Below are 13185 nucleotides of genomic sequence, written 5' to 3'. Positions count from 1 at the left end.
GGGCCAGCAGAGGAGGGCAGTTGGAGCGACCAGGCCTGCTAGGGAGGACAGTTAGGGGCAACCAGGCCGGCAGAGGAGTGGTTAGGGGATGATCAGGCTGGCAGGCAGAAGCAGTTAGGGGCAATCAGGCAGGCAGGCAGGCGAGGAGTTGGGAGCCAAAAGTCCTGGATTGTGAGAGGGACATCCCTCGAGGGGTCCCAGATTGGAGAGGGTGCAGGATGGGCTGAGGGACACACACACACACACACCCCATGCATGAATTTTGTGCACCGGGCCTCTAGTTCATTTTATAATAAGCCACATCTGAGCACCTTTACCCTCAAAAACAAAAAGCAGCTGCAAGAGATGTCCTTTGCCTCTGAATTAATAAAGAATTGTCTTTGGCTTTGGATTTCATTCATTCATTCATTCATTCATTCATTCAATCATTCACTCTTTGTCAGATATTTATGGAGAGCCAATTATTTCCTGTGATAGGAATGAGTCTCTTGCATATGAAACAGGCATGGAAAACACTCTTGAGAAGTTTACAAACTTGGTGGGAATGGAAGGAGCTCATAAAATTATCTAAAATTCAATGTCAGCAAAAAGATTATGCATCATGAGTTTAGCTAAGCTACTCCATGGTATTGTTAACACAGCATACATTAAAAAAAAAAAAATCAAAAGGCTTGCAGGGACCTCAAACCAACACTAGCCCCTTATGCAGGCTCATGCCCTAGTCAGTGGTCGGCAAACTCATTAGTCAACAGAGCCAAATATCAACAGTACAATGATTGAAATTTCTTTTGAGAGCCAAATTTTTTAAACTTAAACTTTTTCTAATGCCACTTCTTCAAAATAGACTTGCCCAGGCCATGGTATTTTGTGGAAGAGCCACATTCAAGGGTCCAAAGAGCCACATGTGGCTCGCGAGCCGCAGTTTGCTGACCACGGCCCTAGATAACAGCACAGAGTCATCGGCAAATGTAAGTTCCTGTCAAGATTCCCCAATAACCTTTGTGATCAATAGTTCTTCCTGCCTCCCAGCACCTGTGTGCCTTATGTACCCCTTAGGTGAGATTCCACATGGGGTTAACAGAAACCCTTCTCTTGAGGTTTGAATTGACCACCCCTGCCTTAGTCTGGGAACTGCAAAGCACTCCATCCACAGACCCTGATAAAAGCATGTGCCCCGGGTCCTGCCTTTCTCTGCCTGCACTGTCTTGACCTCCCCAAGTGGCCTCTGGAACTGTGCCCTGTACCTCTTTCAGGACCTATGAATTGTGAGTAATAAACTTCCCTACTTCAATTTCTCCGGTTGTCTGTTGTAGAACTGGCTCACCATCTAGTAACCTGCTATCCACTTAACAAATGTTAATTTAACAAAGTAATAACATAAGTCTATAAATTCAAAAAAGAGAAGATAGGTGAGGTCCACAGAAGAATATGGTAGCTCCACAAAGGATTTATCTTTTTAACACAAATCTGAAGAATGAGGGGAAGCATTGCAGTAAGCAAGTTAGAGGGAACAAAGAGATAATTCGATATCTAGAAAGATTACAATCTGTATTTTTTTAATTTTGAGAATTACTACTAATTAAATATTTCAGAAATATGAATGGTATGGTGAGTGAAAACAGTCTGGACTATAAAAGAGATTAACACCTTCCCTGGAGGCCAGAAGAGACTAAGACAATGAGTAACAGGTGTCTTGATTAAAAGATCAGCCTGGAAACAGCTTAGAGAAGAATAAAAAGGAAAGAGAAGCAAGTATTTAAATTTTCTGCGAGGTAATTTATTTTAATTAATTCAGGGAGATCATATTGATGTATTTGTGTCTGATATTAACTTTCATTGACACCCTAAGGATGGTTCATTAGTATTTGTAAGAACCCAATCTGGAACACACACTCCAGATATGCTTCATATATTACCTAATCTTTAGCAGAAGTTTAACTGACGAGCACAAAGGATTGAGATATTAACTTTGGAGGACTGAGAATATCTCCATTGGAGGGAATGAGAATGTGTAATATTCCAGATACATGGTTGGCTAGCAAGATTCCACCGGCCCTTTGCTCCTCTGAATACTGTTTGAGAAGCCAACAAGTCCAAGAACCTGCTACCTTCAGAGCAGTGCCCCAGGTCTAGAACCTTGTTGAGGCTTGCTCTCCCGCTCCTGGAGGGAGAATCCCATTGTTTGATAGAATATTGACTGCTCCTAAAGCCATAGTATCACTGCATTGATGAAGGGGTGGTTCTCATAAAAGTGCCTCAGGAGAGAGAAGAGGAGCTTGCCGAGTTTTCAGGACCAGGTATGGATTTTGTTCTTGTTTACTAATAACTGTGCATAGAGATTTTGGTCTGGTACCCGCTTTCGTTGTAGCAGACCAGGGAGAGTTTTTAGAGACAAAAATAAGAGCCACTTCTTACCCCCTAGTCACAAGAAGTCACCAATATTTACCAAAGAGCATGATAATTTCTGAAATAACAAAAACTTAGGACAGTTTGCAACAGAGGGTATTCTAGAAGGCCAGATCAAACATCATTTATAAGTTAGCAAAGATAATGGCAGTGGGTTCATAGAAGAAAAATGATTTCAAAAAGATATATTAAATAGAACTCAGCAGAACTTGATGACAGACACTGAGTATGCACATTTTTAAAAAGTGAAAAGTTTGTCTTACTTACTTGAACAAGGGAAGAAAATATATTTTAAAAGAAAGGCCTTGGGGAGCATTGTAATGCATTATTAGCTTCTGTGGGTGCTGTAGTAAATTACCACCAAGTTGGTGGTTAAAAACAACACAGAAATTCATTCTCTCACAATTCTGGAAGCTAGAAGTTTGAAATGAGGAGCATTGGGCTGACACCAGGTTTCAGTAAGGTTGCCCTCCCCGCAGAGGCTTTAGGGAAAAGCCTGCTGATATTCCTTGACTTGCAACTAAATCATTCCAATTTCTGCCTCCATGGTCACATTGCCTTCTCCTCCGGGTCTATCAGATCTTCCTCTGCCTCACTACTGTCAGGACATTTAGGACCAACCGGATAATTCAAGATAATACTTCCATCTCAAGATCCAGATTCCAGAGATTAGAACCTAATAATCTTTGAGGCCATTATTTAGCATACTACAGATATTAATTTTAGAGGTTATTTTTATATGCCTTTATTGACTTCAGAGATAGGAAGGGAAAGGGAGAAATATCAATGATGAGAGAGAATCATTGATCATCTGCCTCCTGCATGCCCCCTACAGAGGATCAAGCCAGCAACTGAGGCATGTGCCCTGATTTGGAATTGAACCGTGACCTCCTGGTTCATGGGTCGATGCTCAAACATTGAGTTACACTGGCTGGGCCAGACATTAATTTTAAATGGTTATAAAATTGGAGTCTGCAGGTATGATAGGAAGCAGGGTCATTTGCTGAGAGAAGATAATGCTGGTAAAACTGAATTCTTGGCATTCTAAATTTCTAAAGTAGCTGTTGGGGAGAATAGAGCTGAGACCTAAGTAATTGCTGCACAGTGTTCTGAATAGAGGAGAAAGACAGTAGCAAATATGGTGGTGGCAATAATACAATAAATTTAAGAAATGTTTTCCAGGCATCCTTGGATGGCTGGATGTAGGAATCAAGATGACAAATAGTTGGAATAATAAGCTACTGGAGTTTGTTGAGCATATGTCATTGAAAAAAAACAAAAAACACACCACTAGTAAACAAGGGGTCAGGAGTGTTTAAAGCTGTTAAAGTCTTGTGTAATGGGAGTTCAGTTGGATGAAGTCAGGAGAATGCTGAAACATTTGAGAAAAATGTTAATAATAGAGTTAATATGAATTAAGAGATCAAAGTTTATTTTTAAAGTAATAAAGAGATTTATTCTTTATAGGTAGAATAATTGATAATAGTGTCTACATGGTAATGGATGATTAGAGAGTCTGGGTGTTGAACATTATTATTGAATAGAATAAGAAAGGCAGTGGGTAGTCATTCTTGAACTCTAATGTGTCTAAGCATTTTCTGGAGAGCTTGTGAAAAATGCAGATTCCCTGATTCTGCTTTTGACATTTTCTATATTATATGTCTGATGTGGAACCCTTAAATTTTCTCTTTAACCAAGAGCATTTGGATTCCGGTGCAGGAATATAACACTGAAAAATGACCATTAAATGGTTAGAATTATAACTTACCATAAAGTTTGTTGATAGTAGCATGAAAACAAGATTTTGGATGAGACAGTAAAATGTATGTCAAGTAGTCATCAAGGGAGTAAACAGTAAAATAAATAGCAATAGGGCTAAAAAGTATTCGGTGACATTGACAAAAATGACAAAATGGTGTTTCATGAGGACAAAAGTGGAATAGGCTGGCATTTATAATGGGGGCAAGGAGAAGGAAACTCCATCCCTGGGTGAAACAAGAACAAGAAAATGTGTTGTCTCTACACAAGGGTCTTTTAAAAGAAATTTTGTCTTCAAGAAAGAGTCAAGGTTCAAATAAAATAAAGGAATAACCCTGTCACTTTTGTATATGGATCCATCCCCCAAACATTGTGTTATTCATAGTTTATTTCTCACTTTTTGAACATAAAAAAAACCTCACTAAATATTTAAAAAATAACATTTATTTCTTTACTTTCAAATGTGACACTAAATTGGTATATCAAAACGTATCTTAATAGTATATTTCACTAAAAACAGTATTATATAAATGCACATTTTTATAATACATACTCTTAAAGAAATAATTCTGGTAATAAAACATTATTTGTTTTTTCAATCAAATGGCAAAAATTTTTAATACAAAAATAATATATTGTCACACACCTATGTTTATAAACTTCTACCTTCAAAGCTAATAATGTTCCAAATTTAGTGTATATAATCAGAAGTAATAAAAAATTTTAAACTTATGCATGTTTTTGTTTTATTGAGATAAAATTGATGTGGTGTACTTCTCTAATAAATTATGTCTATAGTTTTCCATATTTCAGTCATAAAAAAACAATAGGAATAATATATATGAGCAAAATATTTAGTTCAAATTTTAAAAGCATTCTGTCTAATGCTTATGGCAGCATTACTAATATTATGCAAAATATAAAAGCAATACAAATGTCTATTAATTAATGAATAGATAACCAAAATGTGGTATATTTCTACAATGGAATACTATTCAGTAAAAAAAAGGAATAAAAATACCAATTTATATGCTGTAATATGGATAAATCTTGAAAATATTATGCTAAGAGAAAGAAGCTATTCACCAAATTCCACATATTTTATAATTCTATTTTTAGGAAAGGTCCAGAAGGAAAATCTATAAAGGCAGAAAGTGGATTAGCAGTTGCCAGGGGCCAGGCACTACTCTGAGGCAAAAGGAAATGAGTAGCGAATGCTAGTGGATACCAGGTGTCTTGCAGGGAAAGGGGTGATATTCTAAAATTAGTTGATCAAAACCATTGAATTGCACACTTTAAAATAGCTTAACAAATGGTGTGTTAACTGTTTCTCAATAAAACTTTTAAAAATTAAAAGCTTTCTAAGTTCTCCCTCCATGATAACCTGTGGTCAATCCTATATAAAGGTTTCCAAAAATATTTCCTCCTATCTTATCCTTCCTGCTCTCTTACTTTAAATTGGCTGACTCTTTCCTGTCTTGGATTTCTATGAACATTTCCAGAAGCACTACTGGTAACAAAATCTATTCCATTCAAGTTGCACACCTGTCACTTAAATTTTACTTTTCCAATTACTTCATTTCTCCATGGCTGACAGTGGAATGACATCTTACCCCTTCTATTTCCCTTGGTAATGAATATAAAACACATTCTGGAACACAAATGCAAGTTCCTTATAAAATAAACCTCCAAAACCAATTGTAATACACTGGGTTTCCCAAATCTTCTTCCCAAAGATCAAAGTCTGATTTTCCTGAATTGTTAGCATGATTGAAATCAAAACAGCCTGCTTCTAGCATTCAGTCTTAAGATCCTGAGGATAGAAAGAATAAATGTGGTAGAAAACAGCTGTACATTTTCAGGAACGATAAACTTCAGCTGGAATTTTTTTAAACTAAAGTTTTGCATTTGAAGTTTCTATCAGCAACTAAATTTAAACAGTCGCATATGATGCAGGAATGGGGCTTTGAAGATGAAAGATGAAAAGCAGCACAACAGACTAAAGTTGGCCAAAAGAAGATGAAATAAACAAGTAAATAATTCAGGAAATAATTAGATTCAGAGAACTGTGATATCAACTTAATAAACTGAAAACCATTTCTGGGGAGAAATATATCATAATGATAGTTCCTTGCATTATATTATGAAGACAATACAATTTAACAGTCAAAAGACTCATCAGAAATATGGTACTTGATACTTAATGAGAAATAGTAGAATAAAGAAAATCGAAATGTGTTTATTTCTTTTATCACAAAAGCCCAGGTTATGTATAAAATATGAATTCTTCAAAAGTGAAGAATAATGTTTTATGTAAAAGTTGGGAAACTTTATAAAAATGTTACTTTAACTTTCCTGATGAAATATTAGAAATGTTTTATATCAGATATCAAGTTGAAAATCTGGGCTGATTATTTTTTGAAAGATGATAATTTGTATGAAATGAAAGATGTGAGCTGTCCTGTTTAATTATAAATAAGCACCTTGATTCATGTTGAGGGACTCGAACTGTTTTATGATTTATGCCAGAGTTTTGAAGTTTTTATATATATATATATATATATATATATATATATTATTTTTAAAGGTTTTTGACACAAAAATTATCATATTTTTGTGACATAGTGAACAAAAGGAAATGAATAATCAACTTTCATGTTAAGATAATCCCCAGTAGGCAGGAGGCAACTGATCTATGTTTTTCACTCATCATTATTGTTTCTATTTCTCTCTCCCTTTCCTTTCCTCTCTCTAAAATCAGTATTTTTTAGAAGGCAATAATGACAATTACAATAAAGTCAGTTAAATTTGAAGAAATAAATTAATTAAAATTAAAATGTATATAAAACACTCCACTTAACAAATACTTTAAAATTGTCTTCTGAAGCAATTGAAATCTCATTATCATGTCTGGGCAATTGAAAAAAATAGCCAAGTCTATATGTTCAAATAAATTATTCCTTTTGTCAGTTATCTATATTAGCAATGAGTTAGCATTTTCTATTAAGTTTCAAGTACATAGTTTTATTGTAAGTACAAATAACATAAGCTAAGCAAAATGTTCATAACCTATATAAAAATAAAATATAACTTTAATGTTACATCTCTAAAATTAACAAAGTATGACCACACTAAAATTTCCTGTGTTTTGCATGTAGGGGGTGCACAGTGATTAAAAAGTATAAATAAAGAAATGACAGATAGTGTCATGAAGCAAAAAGATGCAAAAGCTGTAAAATCTATTCATGCTTTATTGAATGTCTGTATTGAGTTGAATATTGTATTTTGTGTCATTTAAAAGAACACTTATGTTCATGGAAATAGTCAATAAAATATTTATTAATAAAAGTGACTAAAATGTTCCAAGCTGTGGTTTTGAGTTGTCAGATGAATAAAGCTCTTATTATGTGACTTGTATTGGAAGTCATCTTCAATCCACAGTTCTCTTAACAGTACATCTAAAGGCTCAATACCTCCATCCATGAAACAGAATTGCTCACAAATTAGAGCAATCAGGAAATATTCTTGTCACACTTCCTGAAATGATGAGAGCTCTTCAGCCTTACATCTCTAATGCCCTGAAACTATTGTAATCATAGAGGCTGTATTAATTTAATGAACTTTATGGTTAAGTTACTAAGATTTTTAAGCCCATTCATGGTAGGTTTTCCCTTATTAAATTTTTTCCAAGATAAAAAGTCCAAAGAAACACTGTCTACCTTTCAACTAGGGAAGGGTAATTACAGTTATTTTGTGAATTAAAAAAAAAAATGGTAAAAGAAATAGAATTCCATTAAGCTATGGTTATTCGGGCCACCAAAATTTAAGTATAAGCTAATAAAAGTGTAACATTCATTAGGTAGAAAGGTAGTAATCCTAGACTATTAGGCAGGCCTAGGGACTCCACTGGTCACTGGTTCACGATCGGGACTGAGGGAGGACTCCAGGGCGTGTCCGGCCTGTCTCACCCAGTCCTGATCCACTGGACCCCAGCAGCAAGCTAATCTACCAGTTGGAGCGTCTGCCCACTCATGGTCAGTGACATCACAGCTACTGGTCAAATGGTTGAATAGATGGTCAGACACTTAGCATATTAGGCTTTTATTATATAAATGGCTATAGAGATAATCCTGTCTGTCATAGATACTTACAAACATTCATTCACTCACTTTTTTTTTTCATTGATTTCAGAGAGAGGAAGGGAGAGGGAGAGAGATAGAAACATCAATGAGAGAGAAACATCAATCAGCTGCATCCTGCATGCCCCATTCTGGTGATTGAGCCCACAACCCGGGCATGTACCCTGAATGGGAATCGAACTGGGGACATTGGTCCATGGGATGATGCTCAATCCATTGAGCCGCATGGGCCAGGCTCACTTCTTTAGGGAATGGTGAACTACCATTTCGTTTGGGCAGATTACATAATTCTAGTAAAACTAATAGGCCAAGATTACAACCATTCTACCTAATGGATTTTATTCTTACTTCAGTTGAAATTTAAATCTTGGTGGTCAAAAATTAATATGGATAGGAGCTACCAAATATTTTATTAACATTTATTTTCTAAGAAGCTTCTATTTCAAAATTACTTGCGGTATTAGAGTGGTTTTAAAATCCTGTGTTACTTTAAAAGACTGTTATCACCAAATAAAACGTACATAACTAGGAAAGCTCTTTATATCAGAAGGTTTTGCTTTTGATTCCTCTACTAGAAGACTATCAAAGATCAGACCTTTTTATCAATTAAATGTGATCATACCTTTTTATCAATTTAATAACCTATTCAATGCACCAAATTGAGCTGATGCTCCATAATGCAAAAATGCAATACTTATGTGCCACTATTCACTCTTGTTAGTTGGCAGTGCAGGATTTAGGCCACCTGAATAAATTGTGGAGAGGGTCTTTGTGGAAGATTTATAGGGTTATAAATGAAAACCAAATAAATATATAACATTATCATACTTATTAGTCTGTTCTGTGGGTATAACCCTTACTTTACACATTACCTTTACATCAACAAAGATGAATGGCTTTAAACCCACATTTAATTTTATTTTTAAATTTATTAGGGTGATATTGGTTAATAAAATTATATATGTTTCAGGTATACAATTCTACAGCATATCATCTGTATCTTATATTGTGTGTTCACCACCCCAAGACAAGTCTCTTCCCATCACCATTTTTCTCCTCTTTATCCTCTTCTATCTTCCCCCTACCTTTCACTCTGGTAATCACCATGCTATTATCTATGTTCATGAGTCTCTTTTTTTCCCTTGCTTAATTCCTTCATTCTTTTCACCTATCCCCCAATATCCTCTCCTCTGACAGCTGTCAGTCTGTTCTCATGAGTCTGTTTCCACTTTTTTATTTGGTTCATTAGATTACACATATAAGTGAAATCATATGGTACTTGTCTTTCTCTGACTGGCTTATTTCACTGAGCATAATAATCATTTAAAAAAGTGAAAATGCATATATAAAATGGATGGACAAAATTCTAAATGTGGCGGTGATTTTAATGTATAATATCCTTGAAATAAAGTACAATGTGATGTTGGTACATTTTAATGAGAATTGACCTAAGTTACTACTGGAGGATGTTAGTTACTCAGAGGATTTGCTATGGTCAGTCAATGTGGGGCAGAGCTTGCCACTGGCCATCCCATTAAGCAATTCAAAGGTCCCCTACAGGCAAATTTAGGCACACATAACACCTGAGCTCAGTCATGGAAGTCAGAAATGGAAACATATTCCACATGATAGCTAAACTCTTTCACTTTTATAATAGTCACTAGAGGCCTGTAGACAAGGCTCAATTGGGGGCTTAATCACAAGGAACAACAACAGCCTGTAATTATTGGAATCGAAAGTCTAGGTCAGTGGTTGGCAAACTCATTAGTCAACAGAGCGGCAAACCACGGCTCACGAGCCGCAGTTTGCCGACCACTGTTCTAGGTAAGCAACAAATTTATTGTTTGAAGGCATAATGTAATCATTTGTTAATTTTGTTTCCTGTTTTGGCACACTAGGTTGTATTTATTTGTTCTCTGACATACATAACTTCAATCTAAACTCAATTAAACTGCAATTTTCTTTAGAATCCGCAGCATCTTTTACTTTGTTGAATAAGTTCACTATAGAATATATCCAATTTTATTTTCTTTTTAATAAGTCAAATCAATCATGCCTGGAAACATATCTATTTAAAATATTTATAAATAAGTAAACAAACAAACAAGTAAGCTGAGCTATAATTTGTATTCCTCTTTTGGGGGGTAAAGTTCAAGTGCCAGATTTCCTGTAGTTAATAAACTAGCTTTAATAACAATTTCCAAGAAAGAGACATTAAAGCAGGCTCTAAGACAGAACTGGCTAAATGAATTCACCATCAATGTGTCTACTTTGACAATACACAGATGTCAATAAAATAAACAACTGCAGTTGTTTATGGTCATATCTCATATGGAAAACTGATAAAACCAGAATAATGTAATTCCAAAAAAATGCATAATTTGAGTATGACAAATTCTGTCATTAGAATTATTGTTTACAGACTAGCCCTCTGTAAGAACATGATTGTGATAAACCTCTTAAAGTTTCTAACCAAAAGTCCACATAAATTATTTTAAAGCCAACCTTAAATATCTTTAAAAAACAGAATCTGACAAAAATTTATTGTGTATATCTATGTCTCCTTTGTTGTAGGTTGAATAAGATTGATATATGAGGTCAGCCATAGATCTGGCTTATATTCCTCAATAACAGAGAATAAAAGGGAGCTATGTATTGAAGCCCTCTGTGTATATTCCCCTTTTGTTAAGGACCATAAAGAAGGAAAATTAGAGTAGAATGGCTAAATGTTCTTAGAACAATTCCCACAAATGTCAAAAATTATAGATTTTGGGTTATTTGGTTTTGATGGCTCTAATCTTTAGTAGCTTATTACTAGACACAATGCAGAATCAGATACTTTCTACATGACACACATGTATCATCCTCACATTATAGACCACGGGGCAAGATTCTGGTTCTTATTCAGTTAAATTCAAGTGATGCAATGAGAACCATAGGAAACATGAGAGCTGTCAAATACTACATTGCCCATGCTGCACTTGAAAGAAACCAGCCTTTAAAACTCCCATTTTCACGTCCTACAATTCTGAAGTTGACCATTGAATCAATCTTTATTGAATGTGCATTTTAAAAAAAATCTTTATTTTTGAGAATATAACAGATATCTGCCTCCCTTCCCCCCCCCAGCCCAGTTGTCCCCCTCCACCCGGTTCCCACCCCATCTCAAGCCTTCACCACCCTATTGTCTGAGTCCATAGGAAATGCATATATACATATCAGATCTTTGGTTAATCTCTTCCTGCCCCCACTTCCCTTCCCTCTGAGATTTGTTAGTCTGGTTCATGTTTCCATGTCTCTGATTCTATTTTATTCACCAGTTTATTTTGTTCATTTAGATTCCATGTTCTTTTATTTTGCTTTATAGATTCAATTGTTGATAGATATGTATTTATTGCCATTTTACTGTTCACATTCACATTTTTTATCTCTTCTTCTTCTTCTTTTTCCTCTTCCTCTTCTTAAAGAATACCCTCCAACATTTCATGTAATACTGGTTTGGTGGTGATGAACTCCTTTAGCTTGTTCTTGTCTGTGAATCTCAATTCAAAATGATAGCTTTGCTGGGTAGCTTGGTTATAGGTCCTTGCTATTCATCCCTTTGAATATTTCTTGCCACTTTCTTCTGGTGGGCAAATGTTTCTGTTGAGAAATCGCTGACAGTTGTATGGGTGCTCCTTTGTAGGTAACTAAGTGCTTTTCTCTTTCTGCTTTTAAGATTCTCTCTTTGTCTTTAACCCTTGAAATTTTAATTATGATGTGCCTTAGTGTGAGCCTCTTTGGGTTCCACTTGTTTTGGGACTCTCTAGGCTTCCCAGACTTATAAGTTTATTTCTTTCACCAGGTACGGGAAGTTTTCTGACATTAGTTCTTCAAATAGGTTTTTAATATCTTGCTCTTTCTCTTCTCCTGGCACCCCCATAATGTGAATGTTGGTACAGTTGAAGTTGTCCCAAAGGTTCCTTACACTATCGTCCTATTTTTGGATTCTTTTTGCTCTTCTGATTGGATGTTTTTTGTGTCCTCATATTCAAACTCATTGATTTGATTCTTGGAATCCTTTATTCTACTGTTGAATCCCTGTAAATTATTCTTTATTTCAGTTTGGTGTATGCTTAATTTCTGACTGGTCCTTTTTCATGTTTGTAAAATGCTAAGATCCTTGATAGTCTCACTAAGTCCCTTGGAGCTCTCATTGAGTCCCTTGAAGCTCTCATTAATATCCTTGAGCAACCTTATAACCATTGTTTTGAACTCTGTATCCAGTAGTATGCTTGCTTCCATTTCATTTATTTATTTTTTTCTGGAGATTTCTTTCTTTTTTTTATTTTTTTTATTAAGGTATTATATGTGTACATATCTTATCATTGCCCCCCACTCCCATACATGCATCCCCCCAATGTTTTGCATCCGTTCGTTAATCTTATATGCATGCATATAAGTCCTTCAGTTGATCTCTTATTTCCCCCACCTCTCCCTAACCTTACCGCTGTAATTTGACAGTCTGTTTGATGCATTACTGCCTCTGTATCTATCTTTTTGTTCATCAGTTTATAATGTTTTTCATTATCCCCAAATGAGTGAGATCATGTGGTATTTTTCTTTAATTGACTGGCTTATTTCACTTAGCATAATGTTCTCTAATTCCATCCAGGTGCCTACAAATGGTAGTAATTCCTTCTTTTTTATGGCAGCATAGTATTCCATTGTGTAGATGTACCATTGTTTTCTGATCCAGTCATCTGCTGGCGGGCACCTAGGCTGTTTCCAAATCTTAGCTATTGTAAATTGTGCTGCTATGAACATAGGGGTGCATATAGCCTTTCTGATTGGTGTTTCTAGTTTCTTAGGATATATTCCTAGGAGTGGGATTACTGGGTCA

General features: G+C 35.4%; 1 protein-coding gene across 8 annotated transcripts in view; it reads right to left on the bottom strand.

The window, feature by feature from the left end:
- Nucleotides 1-13185, bottom strand: part of ROBO2 (roundabout guidance receptor 2) — a gene marked incomplete at its 3' end in the record, with an annotated part of 1552622 nt that overhangs the window by 1061293 nt on the left and 478144 nt on the right. The window lies entirely within an intron of this gene.

Source organism: Plecotus auritus, assembly GCF_963455305.1.
Source record: "Plecotus auritus genome assembly, chromosome: 2".
Classification (NCBI taxonomy): Eukaryota; Metazoa; Chordata; class Mammalia; order Chiroptera; family Vespertilionidae; genus Plecotus; species Plecotus auritus.
This window is presented reverse-complemented; position numbering and strand designations above follow the sequence as displayed.